Source organism: Festucalex cinctus, chromosome 17, assembly GCF_051991245.1.
Source record: "Festucalex cinctus isolate MCC-2025b chromosome 17, RoL_Fcin_1.0, whole genome shotgun sequence".
NCBI lineage: Eukaryota > Metazoa > Chordata > Actinopteri > Syngnathiformes > Syngnathidae > Festucalex > Festucalex cinctus.
This window is the reverse complement of record NC_135427.1, coordinates 484,821-502,348: the sequence shown is the minus strand read 5'-3', so window position 1 is coordinate 502,348 and position 17,528 is coordinate 484,821. Positions and strand designations below refer to the sequence as shown.

Sequence of the window (17,528 nt, the reverse complement as noted above, 5' to 3'; positions counted from 1 at the left end):
AACACAGAGGTCGGTGTCAAACTCATATTGTTACCGCAAAAGGAAGTAACTAAAAGGGCACTCAGTCAAGCGCAGACCTCTGCCAAGGCTCAACAATCACAAACGCGTCCGTCTGACTCATTTGGCCAAAAATTCTGACATGTTGGCCCATGTACTTCCACCGTACACAGTAAATTCTGTCGAGTAAATTTGACATTTGTAATATTTACACTTGGAAGAGAGTAAAATAAAGAATTGAAGCAAAAAACCAAAGTCACTCAAGTTTAAATATGATCCTACTCTATAACCGAGTCTATTTGGTCCCATTCTAAATAGAGTCAAATATACTCTACATAATTTGCATGAAACTTGTGTGGCTATTTTCAGTACCAAATTTTTCACCTCAGCTTCAACTGGAAACTGGACTCCAACAGTCCATCCATTTTGTTTTTTCTCATTAGCGTCTGTGGGAAGCTAGGTGGGGTACACAGGAGTAGTTGCCAATCAGCTATAGGGCAAATCGATTGGAAATGTAATCTTTACTTAAAATAAATATATCATGGCAGAATATAAAGGGATCTAAGGATACTGTATCTTTGCGAAAATGGCGGGAAAGACACAGGTATCCAAACAAGCCCACCGGGAATTTTCACGGTGGTCCAGATGGGCCACTCCAGGCCTGGATAAGGGGCCACATTTATTTGTTTGGAGTTGTTCTTTAGTTTTTTGTTTTTTTAACTGACCAATTTTCATTCAGTACATGAATCCATTTGTTATCTAATATTTATATATATTTTTCCTCTTCTCTGTAGCATTTTGAGATTATGTTGATGAAATTCAAATTATTATTATTATTATTATTATTATTATCATTATTTTCATCATGATTTTTTATAATTAATTAGAACTAAATTTTATCTCTCCATTTGGTTCACGCAAAATTATTCATGAGTCAATATGACCTGTTGTATGTTCAACCATTAAGAGAGAGAGAGAGAGGAAAAAAAAAAAAAAGTTATTTTGCTTTCAAATAATTTCAGTGGTACTGGAAAATGACAAAAATGAGAAATATAAAGTGTGTAATTTAGATATTTCTGTCTCACTTAAAAAAAACATTTGTGAAAATAATTAAAAAAATGACCAAGGTCATCCTAGTATGTGTATTTTCAAAACATTTTTTTCTATACTTTTTTTTTTTTTTTTTTTTTTTAAAGTTGAATCAACTAACCAAATACTGTATAGGGGGTGGGGGTGGGGGGGCGGATGCACTAAATACAATTAATTGACATTTTCATTTAGCACTCTTGGTAATGTAAATACGGGTTAAAATGAAGAACATAATTGTGTCATTGTGCAATCCTGCAAAATCAGTTACTATTCCTCTGACTAACTACTACAAAGTAATTGAGTTGCTAACTAATTACTACTGGTAGTTACGTCTATTTTTCATTGAAGAAAAGCCTGTCAAATCAAACCATTTCAAGACCCACACCAAAATTGCTACGCTAACCCTCATCCCGCTCTTCCGCTGGTGTCAAAACCAGCATAGCTTTGTGGTCATGCTTCGCTAGCATGGCAGCCCATAATCCCTGGTAATGGTGTGGTGCAATGGACCATAGATGTGGCCTCTACGTTTAAGAAGCCAAACAGCCACTAGACACTATTTTGAAGGTGAGTATTTTAAGGCGCTTAATAACGACATTACATCAGGTTCATATTGGAAGTCAATGAGTTGATCACCATTTTGGATTTTGTGTTCTACCTGAGTGACATCACTTCGACATCCACAGCTCAACAAGGGGCCTCTTGGTCCCAAAGAAACCTCGGAGGGTGAGAAAGCTATTGGGGTGGGGTGAAAGACAGAGAAGGAGATGAATAAGGCCTGGGGCTTTTCCTTCCCTAATCCCCCTTTTCCTTCCCGGGGTGTCAAATCGAGAGGTGCCTCATTTGAGAAGTGACAGCTGAAGGGGCTTGCGAAGGGAACTGCATCCCTCTTTGTGTGGCATTTATTAAATTACAATGAATCACAGCCGCCCCGCCCGCACTCTCGCCCCGCATACAACAGCATCCCTCTTCATCTGGGAAGGACAAAAGGTGGCCTCTGTATCCACTTCAGTCAAGCGCGGAAAGCAGACAGATGGATTTAAGGGCAGTCGGAAAGACAAAAAGTTTTCTTCTTCTTTACGTGTGAAGGGTCCGGGGATTGCAACCCTCTTAAAAAAACAAAAAAACAACAACAGCCGATTGGCAAATGGGAGCACTCATCTGCACTCCAACTATTTGGCATTTTCTCAAGTGGGGAATGGGTGTGAAAAGGAAACAAGTGAGGGGGAAATATTACACGTAGGAAGAAAATGTCAAGAAAAGTGGATACATAACCGCTGCTTATTGTGGGCTCAAGATAAAATTACACTCTTTGTAAATCGGAAAATGTGCATCTTGTAAAAATGTTTGCTTGTCTATTATATTCCTTGGCATTACAAGACTTTTTCCATGCCGCAACGACGAGGCACTCTAAACCAGCCATGCCAGCCTAAAGCCCCTGTACACTATAACATCAGATTTTTTTCTCCCATCACTCGTTCACCTTTCACTCCGTGATGTGCATGCACCAAGGTTATTTTAGTTACCTAAAACTAACGAAAAAACTCAAAAAAAATTCAAAAAATTTCATGGATGAAATAAAACAATAAAAAATGCTTAAAAAAAAAAAAGAAACTACATTTTATGTTTACAAAACTAAAACTAACTAGAATTATAGCAGAAATGTCAGTTTTAGTAATTAATAATAATAATAATGATTATAATAATAATAATAATATGCAATTAATTTAATGCATGAGCCTTTGGGGATGATTTTAAGTAGATATATTTTGATATAATCCAAAATAAGGACGTTTGAAAGGGTGTCACAGAAGTATTGTCATCTAGCAACAGCCAATAGAAAAGAATCTTCAGATGACGTCGCCCCCATGGTGTTTTTTTTGTTTTTGTTTTTTTTTTTAAATCTGCACAAGTAATACACGTAAAAAACTAAAACTAAAACTAAGCATTTATTAAATAACTAAAACTAAATTAACTAAATAACTAACAGAACCACCCTGAAAACTAACTAAGTTTAAAAAAAAAAAAAAAAAAAAAAAAAAAAAACCTAGCTAAAATGAAAATTCCAAAACTATAATAACCCTGGCATGCACTCACGGCTGACAACGAGGCGTTCTAAAGTGTGAAATGCATTTGGAGTTGTACCAGATAACCACTGATGTGAATGAATGTTTGAACTAAAAGAAGTAATTGATTATCAAATTAACCGACAGCTATTTTAATAATTGAGTCATCGTTTAGAGCCATTTTTTTTTTATTGTGCAAATCCTCTGACTTTATCATATCAAAAGTAATTATAAGTATATCATAGTTTTGTAAAAGCAAATGTTTGGATACAGTTTGCAGGGGATCAGTGAGTTCATCTCCCCTTCCGTGCCATGTTTTTGAATCGCCTTTTCAAAAGCAGGAAAAAAACCCCAAGTCTTGCCAAAGAAATGAAAGGCATGCAAAACATTACTCAAAAGGCAACATCCCCTTTCTGTTGCAATCGCATAAAAAATGGATTTGAGGGAAGGAGGAGGCCGCCCATAAATGATTAGCGGGAACGGGACATTGATCAATGGCATGTGTCCGAGTGGGGAGAGTTCATCAGCCAAAGGCACTCCATCAAAAAACGGCTCGGCTACCGCGGGGAGGACGCGCGGGGACGACTGATGGAATTAGCCGCTCATTAGCATGCGGGCCCAGCTTCCAATCGCAGCGAGTTCATCCAAGAAAAGAGAAGGCGGCAGAGGCTGGATAGAGGCGAAAGGTGCTTGAAAGTTTGCGGGGATGGGATGAAGACACGCGAGATGGAAGGAAGTCGGGAAAAAGTTGTTGAAAGCCACGCCGGGAGAGAAGACGAGATGTTCAAATCACACGGACGGAGATTAATGGAAGCAATAGGAGGGAGGGAGAAGGGGGAAGGTGACTAGGGCATAAAAATATGAGATGGATGGAGGGGAGACAGATTAAGGTGGACGGCGGCGATGGTGCGTGTCAGTGCCTGGAATGACTAAATATGGCGCGGCCTGGGAGACGAGCGGGCGCTTCAACAGAGCGGGAACGGCGACAAAGGACACCCTCTGGAGGGGATGCGAGCTTTTTGCAAATTGAATCAAAAACATACAACTTATCCCATATCATCATAAAAAACACCTTTCATCTCATTTTTAAGATCATTAATTCTTGTTTTTCCATTGTGGTCTTGCTTGCTGACATTTGTAATGCTAACAATTTGTCTCAGCATAAAAAAAAAATTAAAAAAAAATGCTATTCAGCATTGATGGTGCATTAGCACTGACGTCATAATCAAAACAAATAGTTTTAAAGCTTCGAAGTACAGTATTTTAGAATCTCCAGGATTTCATTACGTCATTTGGGTATATCTTTTCCCACGGACAGAGTTACATAGTACAAGATTAGGTACTACTACACTACCTTTAACCTTATTGGCTGGTTCAACTGGCTGACTAATACAACAATTTTAAACTTTGAGACTGAGAAAAAAAAAAAAGAAAAAAAAAAAAAGAAAAAAAAAAAAAAAAAGAGTCTCTTTCACTGGATATGTTTCACAAAGTACACTGTAAAAAATGAGTAATATTTACTTGAAAAAAAAAAAATCTAATTTCCAAGATAAAAACTGAATACATTTTACAAGGAGAGTTTTGAGTACATTTGACTAGATTATTTTCAAGAAAAAGACAGAAAGAAAGACAGAAAGAAAGAAAGAAAGAAAGAAAGAGAAAAAGAAAGAGAAAAAGAAAGAAAGAAAGAAAAAGAAAGAAAGAAAGAAAGAGAAAAAGAAAGAGAAAAAGAAAGAGAAAAGAAAGAGAAAGAAAGAAAGAAAGAAAGAAAGAAAGAAAGAAAAAGAGAAAGAAAGAAAGAAAGAAAAAGAGAAAGAAAGAAAGAGAAAAAGAAAGAGGCAGAGAGAGAGAGAGAAAGAAAGAGAGAGAAAGAAAGAGAGAGAGATAGAATGAAAGAAAGAAAGAAAGAAAGAAAGAAAGAAAGAAAGAAAATATGAAATCCACAACCACTCTACCACCTGAGCCATGCCACTCCTGCTGTGTGTTACTATATTCATGATGTAAGCGGAATCCTGGTAGCTCCAAGATTATTGGTCGTTATTGGTCTCGTTTTGGACACACCAGCAGTGCAGTATAGTAGCAAACATCAAGAGTGGCATGGCTCAGGTGGTAGACTGGCTGTCTCTTAAGCTCAAGAGTTCATTCCTCAATGCTTGATTAGTATATATTTTTTTAATAAACTGGTAAAATGTACTCAAAACTCTCCTTTGAATTTCCGAATTTACTAAAAAAAAAATTCAAGTAAATATTACTCTCTTTTTGGACACATGATCAGACTAACCAGCAGTCGAGATCCAGTCAATTAATCAGCTAATGGTTGTCTTTTTTTCTAAAAGGAATTGGTAAGCAGAAGGCAAGCTAACAAACGAGGTATTAGCAACTGCATTTGGTAGTACAGTAACTGAAGGTGATGCTGAGTCATCTGGCCACTACGACTGCAATAAAATATGATGAGCATCAGGTTTTCCATGTCCAAGTTGTGCAACCGGTGACACAGTTGTCGGTTTGAGTCATCCGGTGCTAACCAATTAGCAAAAGGGAATCGGAAATGAGCTGCAAAAGAGGCAGAAGTGGAGCAAGGGAGGACGACAGGGTGGTCTTGCGCTTTCAGCCGAGACATTCCGCCATTCGTTTTCTCAGCTTCTCGCCGTCACCGGGAGATCATCCCATGTCGAGTTGTCTCCCTTTCAAGCGTGGGCGCCTCAGTCCGAGTTCACAGATTAGGAAAACAGAAGTCGCTGAGAGGCTTTATTTGGCTTGGGCGGATCGCGGAGGGCTCCGGGGGTAGCCGACAGGCGGGGGTGGGGGGGGGAATCCGAGCGGGACAGCTGAGCTGCTTTGCATCCCGAGTGGGAGCCTTTCACGCTGGTCGGCGAGCGAAGACGACAGTGAGAGGAGGCCCAAGGTGGTGCCCTGCTGTCCCTCCAGCCTGCTGTCCAATCATCCCTGGTGGGGTTATTAGCAGCTTTCCACATCTCGGCATCCCCACCCCCCGCCCATTTTTATTAGCAATGCTAATTAGTCAACTTTTTTCCTTTGTGTTGAGTGAGCTTCAGACAAGCTACCACACAGCAATTAAGGTACTGTAATGCATGCCCACGCATGTGGGCAAGGAGAGCCACAGTTACACATGGATCTAAACAATAAACGGATGACAGAGCATTTGTTGTTAAAAAATAATAATAATGGAATTAAAAGTGCTAACATACAGCTCAGCGAGATGAATTACATCAATATGTGCACTTCCTTGACACCGATTACTACTTTCCTATTTGCCAGGGCTTCGGTATCATTTTGTCTCATTTTAGGGTGCAACAGTAAAACCACATTGTTACAAATAGTTTTAGTGTAACAGAAACTAAATAAAAAGCCAAATGAAAAGAAAATCATTCGGTGGCACATTTTGTCACTTACGCAGCTTATTTTTAGGGACATTTTAGTTTAATTCTGAAAACTGTGCTGAGATTAGCTCAAATTTAGAGGTTGCAACATATTTTTCACATTTCTTCAACAATGGAGGTCTGGGATAAAGCCATATATGCAAACACACTGTCCATATGAGTCAACATGACTGACAGGCCTCAGGTAACAGAGGTCAGTCACCTGCTTGATGATCTCCATAGTGGTGACGCCAATTGTCGTGTTTGCATGCGAGAGTGAGTGAGAAAAGGAATCTGGATGGGTCGAGTGAAGTGGATTTGGGGGGGCGGGGTCAGGGCAAGAGAGGGTCAACTTTCCCAGCTGAGGGCGTCATTAGCAGAGGGATCAGCGACAAATTTTTAAACCTTGCTCATGTCTACCCTGGTTAGGAGGGGTCAGGAAAGGGAGGGGTTCAACCGGCTCATTCTTGAGTCTACATATGGTCATGCAAATTGCAATAATGACGCATTACTTGACTTCAATTTTAAGTTTTGAACTTGACTTGATTAATTTTTGCACTAATAAATTGAATTCAAACTTGAACGCTATGCCGTCATTATTTTTCTTATTTCACGTGCGAGACTTGATCCCAATCACTCCATCTGAGAAATTGAGACACTGAACCCGAACGCCCCGCAAAACAATGTATCAGGTTCTGACCTAGAACCCGAGCAAGGTCCTCAAGATCAACACAAACCCAAGGTAGTTCTCACAACCTTTTGAACAAAAAGCAGACAAAATTGCGGATAGGCCGAGCTGAAGTGTATTTTTCTGCGGCAAGGGTGCACTGTGAGGTCAGCGTTTTGGTGAGAAAATGGGAGGGTAATAGCGGAGGAGAAGGGGAGGGGAAAAAAAAACAAAAAAACATGAGTGTAAAAGGTTGAAGCATGAAGCGAGACGCTAGACTGAAGGGTTAAATAGGGTTAATTGGCACAAGGAAAACAAACCATTTATGCATTTTCCAAACATCCAAACAAGAAGCACGAATTTGCAAATATGTAACGATATGCCATAAAAAGTATCAGTTTCACAATCGTTTGATGCGACACTGGCTTGTTGTGTGCAATGTTCCAACTCTGTAAACTGATCAGATCATTTATTTCATCACATGCTGTTCTGACCATGGGCGTTTCTAGCTCATTTTGGGGGGTGCTCAAGCACCCTTAACAATTAATGCCAGCACCCCTAAAATTGAAGAGATTATTATTATTATTATATCATTATTATATTAATGTATGTCATTTTTAACTAATTTGCTCCCAAAAATTTGAAATGTTTTAAGTGTCCCAAAGACGTATTTATACTTTTTTTTTTTTTTGTAGAGCATACAGAAGGCTTTGATTCAACTGCAGAGAACAGGTGACGCAATGATAGTAATTACAAAAACGGGCAGAAGGTGGCAGCAGAGTATAAGAGATCAACTAGGTCTATGTTGAAAACAAGCTGTTTCCCCAACATTCTAGATTTGTGAATAATTATGAAACAGCTATATTCTAATGTTAATGGAAACAGAAATTAACAAGCTAGAGACAAGTTAAACAAGCGAGAGAAGTGCGTTAACATACAATACATCATTAAAACGTAATATTCTAACAAAATGGCAGCAATAATATCGTTAGGCAGGGGAGCGCTGATGCTTTCTAGCTCGGACCGATGGAATGGGAGAAGCCAGCATTTTATCCTGACAAGCTAATATTGCGTTTGTGGAAAAGGAATTAGACAGAGAAGCCATTTTGACGTTACAGCGCCCTCTGCTGTCAATTGAGAATGACATCACAGTGCCGAAAGGCTGAGGCAACGAGCTCACCCGTTTTCTGGATTTGGTCATGTGACATGAGCAAGCTGAGCCCTGAGGCACTCTCATGTCATGTATCACTGTAATGTCAAAATGGCCGCCCCGAGATGGATCAAAATAGGTGAAATTTATTTGATTTATTTATTTTTTTAACATACAACTTTTAAATTTATTCCAATTTATTTTCCAGGCCACTAAGCGATGACTACTGACCCACCGAAAAACAATATTAAATTCAATTCAATATGTGTGAATTCAAATGAAAAAAGGTACACATGCTGCAGACCACACGCACACACACACACAAACACACACCTGGAGGAAACGTGTGGCCGACACATGCATGCAGGCCAAGCGGGACGCGGGGGGGCGGGTGAGGGGTAATGTTGGAGCGGGCAGGACCGAGCATGTCGATATTTGCACCCGGCTGGTCTTTCCTTCCCGCTGCCAGACACATCTTGAGTGTCACGCCGACGGGCGACAGGTATTTAAACACTTTCACCGGCGAGGCGCACACAATTTGTCAAACAGGAACAAAAAAAAAAGCAACACAGCCACTTAGATCACACTTTGGCCTCTAACTTACAAGAGAATGAATGAGTGAGTGTCATGACGACCCTATTTTTCTTAAATCTGTGCAAGTGAGCACCTCTCCTTTGCCGAGATTATTTATCCACCTCTGTTCTCATTTCCTCCATCCAATTCAACCACCTTTACTCGCCGGTTTATAAATACCCCGCAACACGCACGCATTCGCGACACACTGGCCAAAATCTGCAGAGTGTTGCCTTGGATTATCCTGCACACATCATGTGGCCGCCCCTGTTCCTGGATCTACCTTCTCCGGTTCTTGCCCCAGTGCAATGCAATTAAATAATGATGATTCAGTTGCCAAACACACACGCACACATACACAGACGTGATGCTTTGACCGATTCCAGTGGTTAGCGGTGAGAAGTAGGTCAAGTGGCTGACACTGTTTCAAGGGGCAATAGGGGCATACTTTAAGGCCATTGAAGCAGTTAAGATAAGAAACCGCCGGACGGGATTGTCGCTTTCAGCTCCGGACTTGTTGGAGAGCAGACATTGAGGGGGGCGGAGCTCATCATTTGAGAGGGTTTGATATGACACTCCAGGAAGTACGGAAATCGCTAGCATTACATTGCGGGTTACTGACGTTAATGGCATTCTACAACTAAAATACAATGGTGTACGTTTTTGAAAGCACAATTTTGAACAAGGACTTGCTGTTAAATGTAATTTCGCACATACATATATCGAAATTAACTTCAATTTATTTTCAATCTATACATGTCACATATTCAGTATTGTCTGTGGATTTCATGTAAATTTCTTAAAAAACAAAACAAAAAAAAGTCGAATTCTATCACTTAAAGTCGGGATTCACATTTGCTCCCAAAAACGTATAAATACGTTTTTCTATTTTTTTTTAAATGTTTTTTTTTTTTTATGCTAAAGCATACAGAAGGCTTTGATGCAGCCTCTCAACTGCAAAGAACGGTTGCAGAAATGGTAGTTATTACACAAACAGCCAGCAGGTGGCAGCAGAGAAAAGGAGATCAACCAGGGCCATGTTGGTAAGGGAGCTCAATTACTCACAATTCCAAATAGATTTGTGAAAATTTATCAAACTTATTATCATATTCTAATGCTAATTGCTGCAAAACGGAAACAGATAGAAATATACTTTTTTTTCTGATAAAAGAAAAGACTTTAGTCTTTCTTTTGATAGATTCCAATAGAACACAATATTCTGTGGGCCTTGCAAAATCCGTAAAAATCCAATAAAACAGTGAACGGGATTGCTTCTGTGAAAATGGCTGGAAGCGAATGAGTTAAAAGTGTAGTATGAGTACCACATGTGGTACGTGGCCGCCCTCTAGTGGTAGACAAAAGAATTGCTGCTCAAGTACAGTTCAGCTGAATTCAACGTTTGCATTTAATAGATTTGAATTCAATTTTTAAGATGTTTTTAAAGATTTATTGTGGTAGTTTTTTTTAAATTCCAACTTCTTTTAGTGCAATACATTTTTAATTGAAGCTTTAAGTACAGATTTGTTTTCTTATAAAATTACAAAAAGTAAACTGACTTACACAAGTACATGAACTAAAACCTTTTTTGATGAACACTTTAGGCCCATTTTACTGTTGATCATTGTACTGAGTCGTGATCCAAGTATTATTATTTTATTTTTTTTAGTTGATTTAAAAAGTGGGAATAATCACACCAAAAATCTTTAGTATAATTATTTGATAGACTAGTTGTACTTTACAGACATTAAGTTGAATTAAATACACTTAACTCAAAAGTGACATTTAGCAAAACTAACATTTTGGACTAACAGGACTTGTTGGACTTAAGATGTTGCCATAAACAAACTTAAGTTTTCCTCTTTCACCGCTTTTGTTTACTATACATTTTGCTCAAACGTTACAAATATGTCGTTAAAAGTCATTCTTACTTTTCCGGTGTGGAATCTGAAGAGCGTGCACGCTGGCAAAATATTGGAAACGACACACGCATGTTGAAGGAAGAAGGCGGCCGAGTGGTGCACTGCTTGCTTTGGCATGCACCTTTGGCTCACAATCGCCGCTTAAGCTTCCACCTCCTCTTGCACAGTGCATGCACACTTCTTTCTGCCTCTTCCACCCCCCTCCCTCAACTAGTGAGAGTGACACCTGTCCGTGAACGTGCGCGCACTATACACAAGCTCGACCTATAATAAGGTAATGACAGCCTATTGGCTTGATTTAAAACTCATGACAGGTTCGTGTAACCTGTCATTGCCCACTTGCATGCAAACGCGCTAATAATTACATTACTCACCGTATTGGATCCTTGCAAATGAGCCTTTAGGGATGTCATATAGAGGGAAAAAAAACAAAAACAAACCAAAAAAAAAAACAGTCCTTAGATGTCTTTTACACGCGTCTTTCTTTTTTTCTTGAATGGCATAGCCACAAAGTCCCAAGTGAAAATGTGGACCAGCTCTCTCCCTTGTGCGCCTCGACCCAACTGAGAAGCGAGCAGTCGTCCATATGTTGTAAAGCGAGCCCGGGGTAGGCGACTCCCCATTCAAATCAAACACACATTTTCCCCAAGCGCGTGTGTGCGTGTGCGGGAGAGGAGGGGGCGACGTGGGGGCGCGCAAAGAGGAGGAGGAGAAGCAAATATTCCAATTACGCTCGACGTGCGTTTTGTCCGTGTTCGACTTGATTGCGCGCTAATTAATGTTGCAGAGAAGAAGAAAAAAACAAACAAACAAAAAAAGTAGCACTTATAATTTATTTTATATATATAAAATGTGGAAAAAGATGACAATATTGTAAAAGAAAAAAGAGCTCATACTAAAAAGCACAAAATTGTGCTTTTGTACATAACAGCAATGCATATCAACCACCTACAATCTCTAATAACAATATTGAGGCACTTAGTTGCTAATGCAAGCAAACATTGATCACCTCACAAGCAAATTAGGTTCCCCTTCATCTGACAATTAGCATAGATTTTAAACATAGAAGGCCAAAACATCCCTAATGGAAATTAAATTGCACTAGTAAACCTGCCACTAGAGGGTGCTAGAACTGCACAAATGGAAATCAACCTTACTTTTTTAACAAATGTGTTCCTTTTAAATATTGCAAACATGACGAGACAATATGGTGGCAGTTTTAATATCACAATATCACGATATTGCCCTTATCGTTACATCCCTACTCACCACATTTAAAAAAAAAAAAAAAAAAAAAAAAAAAAAAGCGTGTAGTGTATATTATGTTTATTACATAACTGGGAAAGTGTCAGAAATTCTGGATTTTTCGATGTTCATTTATGAAAAAAAACTAATAATTTCAAAAATATGCTTTTTTTTTTTTTTAAATCACATCACCACCTACATTTTAATAAAATAAAATAATCGTAACTCTAGTAATCATTAATTATATTACAGTCACGCCTCACCTTACAGAAGGCTGACATGTATCGCCGCCATCTTTCTGTGACGGATATCTGAAGGAGATAAATTTAACGAACTTAGGAAATGGTGGTAGGCTTACGAGGTGTGGTCTGTCCGAGGCACCGTAGTGCATTATGTGCTTCAAAATGTCTCCCGTTTCGAAATTACCTTGCTTTCACATGTTATGGGAAAGCACATAAAGGCAGCATTAGATCTGTAGATATCCATCTATTAGGTTACCACTAGATGATGATTTCGACACACTATCCCTTTAAATACATTGTGATGTATGCTATTCAGAAAATATATTAATTCATGCAATCAAATGTTTGCATGAATTCTCTCTCTCTCTTTTACCATTTATACAACTTATTATTTACAGAATGCTTCATTTTGTTGTTCAGGACAAGAAGTACGCAACTATATATATTTCGTAATACTGCTTTTGCACAATAGTGCATTTTGAATCTACCTTTTTGGTTCAAAAAGTTAACCTAGAGTCCAACAATTTACCCAACATGTTACTTAGTGTAATATCCATAAAGCCCCTGTAAAGTGAAAATAAATGTTTTCCTCTGTCCCACCAAAGAAAAGCGCCTTGGTAACACTGCCAAGTTTGAAATGAGGGTTGAAAATCGTGAAGGGAAAAATACGTTTTAGTTATAGTTATACATTTACGGGCACAATAGCTCATTGGTATGATAGCTATACTGCTTTGGCACGTTTGTGTTTTGATTCTAAAAGTCACGCCAAAGTCCAGTGGTACCTACTTCCCCAAAAAGTCTTACTCCAGCATTAAAAACCTCTCTAAGCTGATCAACATTCTTTCTGAATCCTCGGACGGTAACAAGGGCCCTTATTACGCTTTGTGCCATTTAAACAGTCAATGAGCTCACGGCAGTAGTCTCATTAGTGTGCGCATGCGCGTAAAACACTCGTCCACAAGTCTGGAGCCAATCAGCTGCAAATTAGACTCGCAGCTGACTCGGACACGCCAATCAAACTCCCCCACTTAATTAATTTGACACGTACGTTTTGATGCGACAAAATTGAGGTATTACATTTCGTAAAGTTGACATAAAACAATCAATATGTAGCAAGTAGCACTACAACATATAAACATTCAGAGTTGCTCATGTTTCCAACACTAAAAAAAAAAAAAAGAGAGGACACATATGGTCGAGGAAAAAGCAGTACTGAAAGAAACAAAGAGACACGGTGTTTTCCTTATGTAAATCAATGGTCTAATCTTGCATGAGAAAGGTGAAAGTGAGATCACAAAAAAAAAAAAAAAAAAAAAAGGAACAAGGAGAAGAAACACTCACATGGGATTCCATCTTCTTAGCCGTTGTTGCTGCACTTGGAGCCCGACTGAGTGAACCGGGCCCCCACAGTCAATCAATGCAGCTTGTGTGCATTTTTTCCCTCTTCATATTTGGCGCCCCCTGTTGGCAGAGCTGAGTATTAACTATTTGTACTCTGTACGTTTACTTAACGTAACATTTTGGGTAGTTTCAACGCAACATACATTTAACTTTTGAGGATGCTTAGTAGAATGCTTTGTTAAATTGAGCTACTTTTCGCTTATTACTTGTATTTTTATATACAGGCAGGTGAGTGCGTGCCATTTTGGTTCGTCAGTGAAACTTGTCACATATTTTTTATTTTTTTCTTCAAACTTTAACATATGAAACGTGAATAAAACAAATACAGATTATCCATATATGAACACTGAACATAACGCTAACGAAGACTTAAAAAAAAATATATATATATATATATATATATATATATATATATATATATATATATATATATATATATATATATATATATATATATATATATATAGATAGGCCTACACAGACATCATGCTCAACAGAAATTTTAGTCATTGCCTATTTTTTCCTCATAGGATGTCTAATTGAGCAAATATGAAGCTCGAGATGAAAGCATTTACACATACTGTATGTTCATTAAAAATATCTGCATGATAATCGTGTGGTTCACGTGTAAACAAAGCGAGTTAATTCAAAATCATTTATTGTGCTTGGATTTGGTCGTTTTTTTTTTATTTTGCAAGAAAAAGATTGAGTGATAATATTGTTGAGCAATATTTTGTGTTACAATGGAGGAGCAAGCGGTTGAGGATATGGATGAATGGAAGTTCCTAGTTACCAGTGACTAGTTGCCTGAAGACTTGTCAGGAGCTACTTTTCAACGGGGAAAGGTCGCTCTCTGGTGGCCACACATTCAACAACGCTCACCTCCAAAAAAACGTCATCAGTGTAAAACCAGAGGTGCAAGGTGCCAATAGGTTTCCAAATTGCTTTTTTGGCCATTACTTGCTTCAATCACAGCTACCAGTCTTAACATTCCCATTAGTGGGAAAATGAACCTGATTTGACTGATCCGGAATTATACTTTTTTTTTTTTTTTTTTAAATCATTTTTGTGTATATTTAAAAAGTGTTTAGAATGTGTTGAATCATCAAGGGTCATGTTTGATATAAAACCACACTGGTGGGAAACAAGCTTCTCATCTTAGTGTCTACATGTGTAATCAATCCGTAGAGACAGAAAAAAAAAAAAGTTTGCTATTGTATGTCTAGGCATCGAGCAGATTATACAGGTACGGCATTTGGAGCCTTCATTTGTGTGGAATTCAGCATCATTATCTCAAAGTGTTGCCAGCTGCAAGCGCTTGGGAGTTCTTATTTGAACTCGATGTGTGTTCTGAAAATAGAGAAGCAGCGACCTGGAAAACCATCATAAAAAAAAAATAAATAAAAAAAAAAGTTTGGTTTGACATTCGGGATATTCATGAGCAGCACTCTCTTTGCAGATGACTGCTTATGTGAGTTTTAAAATAGTGTAAACTTCTTATTTCAACTGTGTGAGTATCTGAGGGATTCAGTCAAATCACAATAACTCTTTCTCGGGATGTAACGATATCCAAACATCACGATACGATACCACGATCTGGAGGTCATGGTACGATAAGTATCACAATATTGTAAAAAAATATTGTAAAAAAAAAAAAAAAAAAAAAAAGCTTAAAAAATAGCACAATATTGTGCTTTTGTACATAACAACAATGCATATAAACTACCGACAATCTCTAATAACAATATTGAGGCAAGAACATGATTGCTTCACGAGCAAATTAGGTTCTCCTTCATCTGACAATTAGCATAGATTTTAAACATAGAAGGCCAAAACATCCCTAATTAAAATTAAATTGCACTAATAAACTAGCCACTAGAGGGTGCTAGAACTGAAAAAAATGGAAATCAACCTGACTTTTTATTTTTTTTAACAGATGTGTTCCTTTTAAATAGTGTGAACATGACGCCGACGATATTGTGGCAGTTCACGTATCACGATCAGTATCACGATATTGCCCTTATCGTTACATCCCTAACTCTTTCCAGTCATGAATTATACCTTCCAAAAAAAGCAATTAGAACAACTACTTAAGTAGGATATCAGACACTAAGTTGCTCTTTTTCAAATCAAATCTTTTTAAATTTCAGATATTGTTTCATCAAACAGCAAAAAAACTATGCACGTGGCCAAAAACAAGCAGAAAACATTCCAAATGTGCCAAAAAAACACAAACATTCGGCCATCTTTCTTCCTAATCCAAGTAGTCTCGTGATTTTTTTGTCTCTCCACTCCAAAGAGAATCCTCAGCGTCGCCGTCGGAAGGCTTCCCATCACGTTCGGAACGCCGACCTTTGAAACGTTTGTTACTTCTCGTTTCTTGGTTGAGTCCGGCCTCCTCTCTGGACCTCTTCCTGGACGGTGCGGGTAAAGGGTCTGCTTCCGCCTCCGGTTCACCCAAACCAGAGACGGGTTCGCTTTCCGCTGAAGCCAAATCACGGTTTCCAACGCCGTGATCCGGTTCATCGTTCGGGTTGATCTGAGGTCCAGACGACTTCTCCCTGCTCGCATCCTGTGTGCTCTCTCTTGTTTTTGTCTCACATCCAGCAGGCAGAGGGTCTTCTTCGTCAACATCTACGCCGGCGTTTTCCGAAAAGTTATAATCAAACTCGTGCCACCATCGGTACGCTTCATCAATTTCCTCGAATTTAGATCTGACGTTCGGTACGGGCAAAGGCAAAGGCCTCTCATCGACTTGCTCCAAAGCTTGGTTGACACTAACTTGTACTTGGTTGTCATTGGCTACATCCTCATCATCATGATTATCACCATCTTGGTTCTGCACTTCGTGAGCATTATTATCGTTATCGTCCACGGTTTCTTGGATGGCATCGAAATCCACGTTGTTAATAAACAAATCTTCCTCGCGGATTCCGTGGAATTCAAAGACAATTTCGTCAAATATGTTGCCGCACGAAAATGGCCACACCTGCCAAATGAAGCGGATAAATGCGTATTGCGCACGCGTATGAAGAAGATGTAAAATGTCGTAGATATCGACATCGCTGTCGTTGTCTTCATTTTGGCCGTCGCCGTCTCCGAGGTTACGCTCACTGTCGCTGTCCTCGGCGACGGCGTCGGCATCGTTATTGGCCTCGTCGTCGATGTCTTCAAGATTGGCGTCATCTCCGTTGTTGTCGTTGTCGTTTGGAGGTTGCCTTGGCAGCGCCCGGAATATGAAGGCAATTTCATCATCTTGCAAGTTGATGAAAAATCGGTGGAACGTTAAATTCGGTTCCCCTCTTCCCAAGTCCAGTGGAATCCGGTATCCTGCAACATGTTCAAGATGTGTTAATGCCGTCATAACTATGCAGCTGAAACTGAATCCTTTTTACCTAAATGGCAAAACAAATCTCAAGTACCAGAGGACCGGCCATCTCCCCGTCCTTCCATTTCGTCCAAAGGATTTCTAAAAGAAGGGAGGGACGGTAAATAACTTCAAGCACATCTGTCATTTGTTTTTGAATGGACTCTTTTGCTTAGGGTGACCAGATTTTCAAAATGAAAAACCGAGATGCTTTGTAATTTCACAAAATTTCATCAATTAATACGTCATATATAAACAAAACGTATATTTTTCGTATTCATGTCATTTTCGTACTTTGTGTCGATGCAGAGTTGTAAGCCATCAAATGGAGGGAGTGAACATGTGACATGTTGCCCCACCAATGGGTAAGTTGTCACACTAAATAGGGTTTTTGCTCTGTCCTGATAGCTATTGTTAGCTGGCTGTCCTATTTAC

General features: G+C 38.9%; 1 protein-coding gene across 2 annotated transcripts in view; it reads right to left on the bottom strand.

Moving 5' to 3' along the window:
- The window catches only part of ntn2 (netrin 2), a 43,355-nt gene extending 29,548 nt beyond the window's left edge, over positions 1 to 13,807 (bottom strand). The window contains exon 1 of one of the 2 annotated variants that reach the window (XM_077503225.1): positions 13,667 to 13,807. The gene's annotated coding sequence lies outside the window, so the exon portion shown is untranslated. Of the gene's footprint in view, positions 1 to 11,212; positions 11,410 to 13,666 lie in introns of those variants that run through there. The other variant, XM_077503226.1, reaches the window with a different exon arrangement.
- Between the last annotated feature and the right edge of the window lie 3,721 nt (positions 13,808 to 17,528).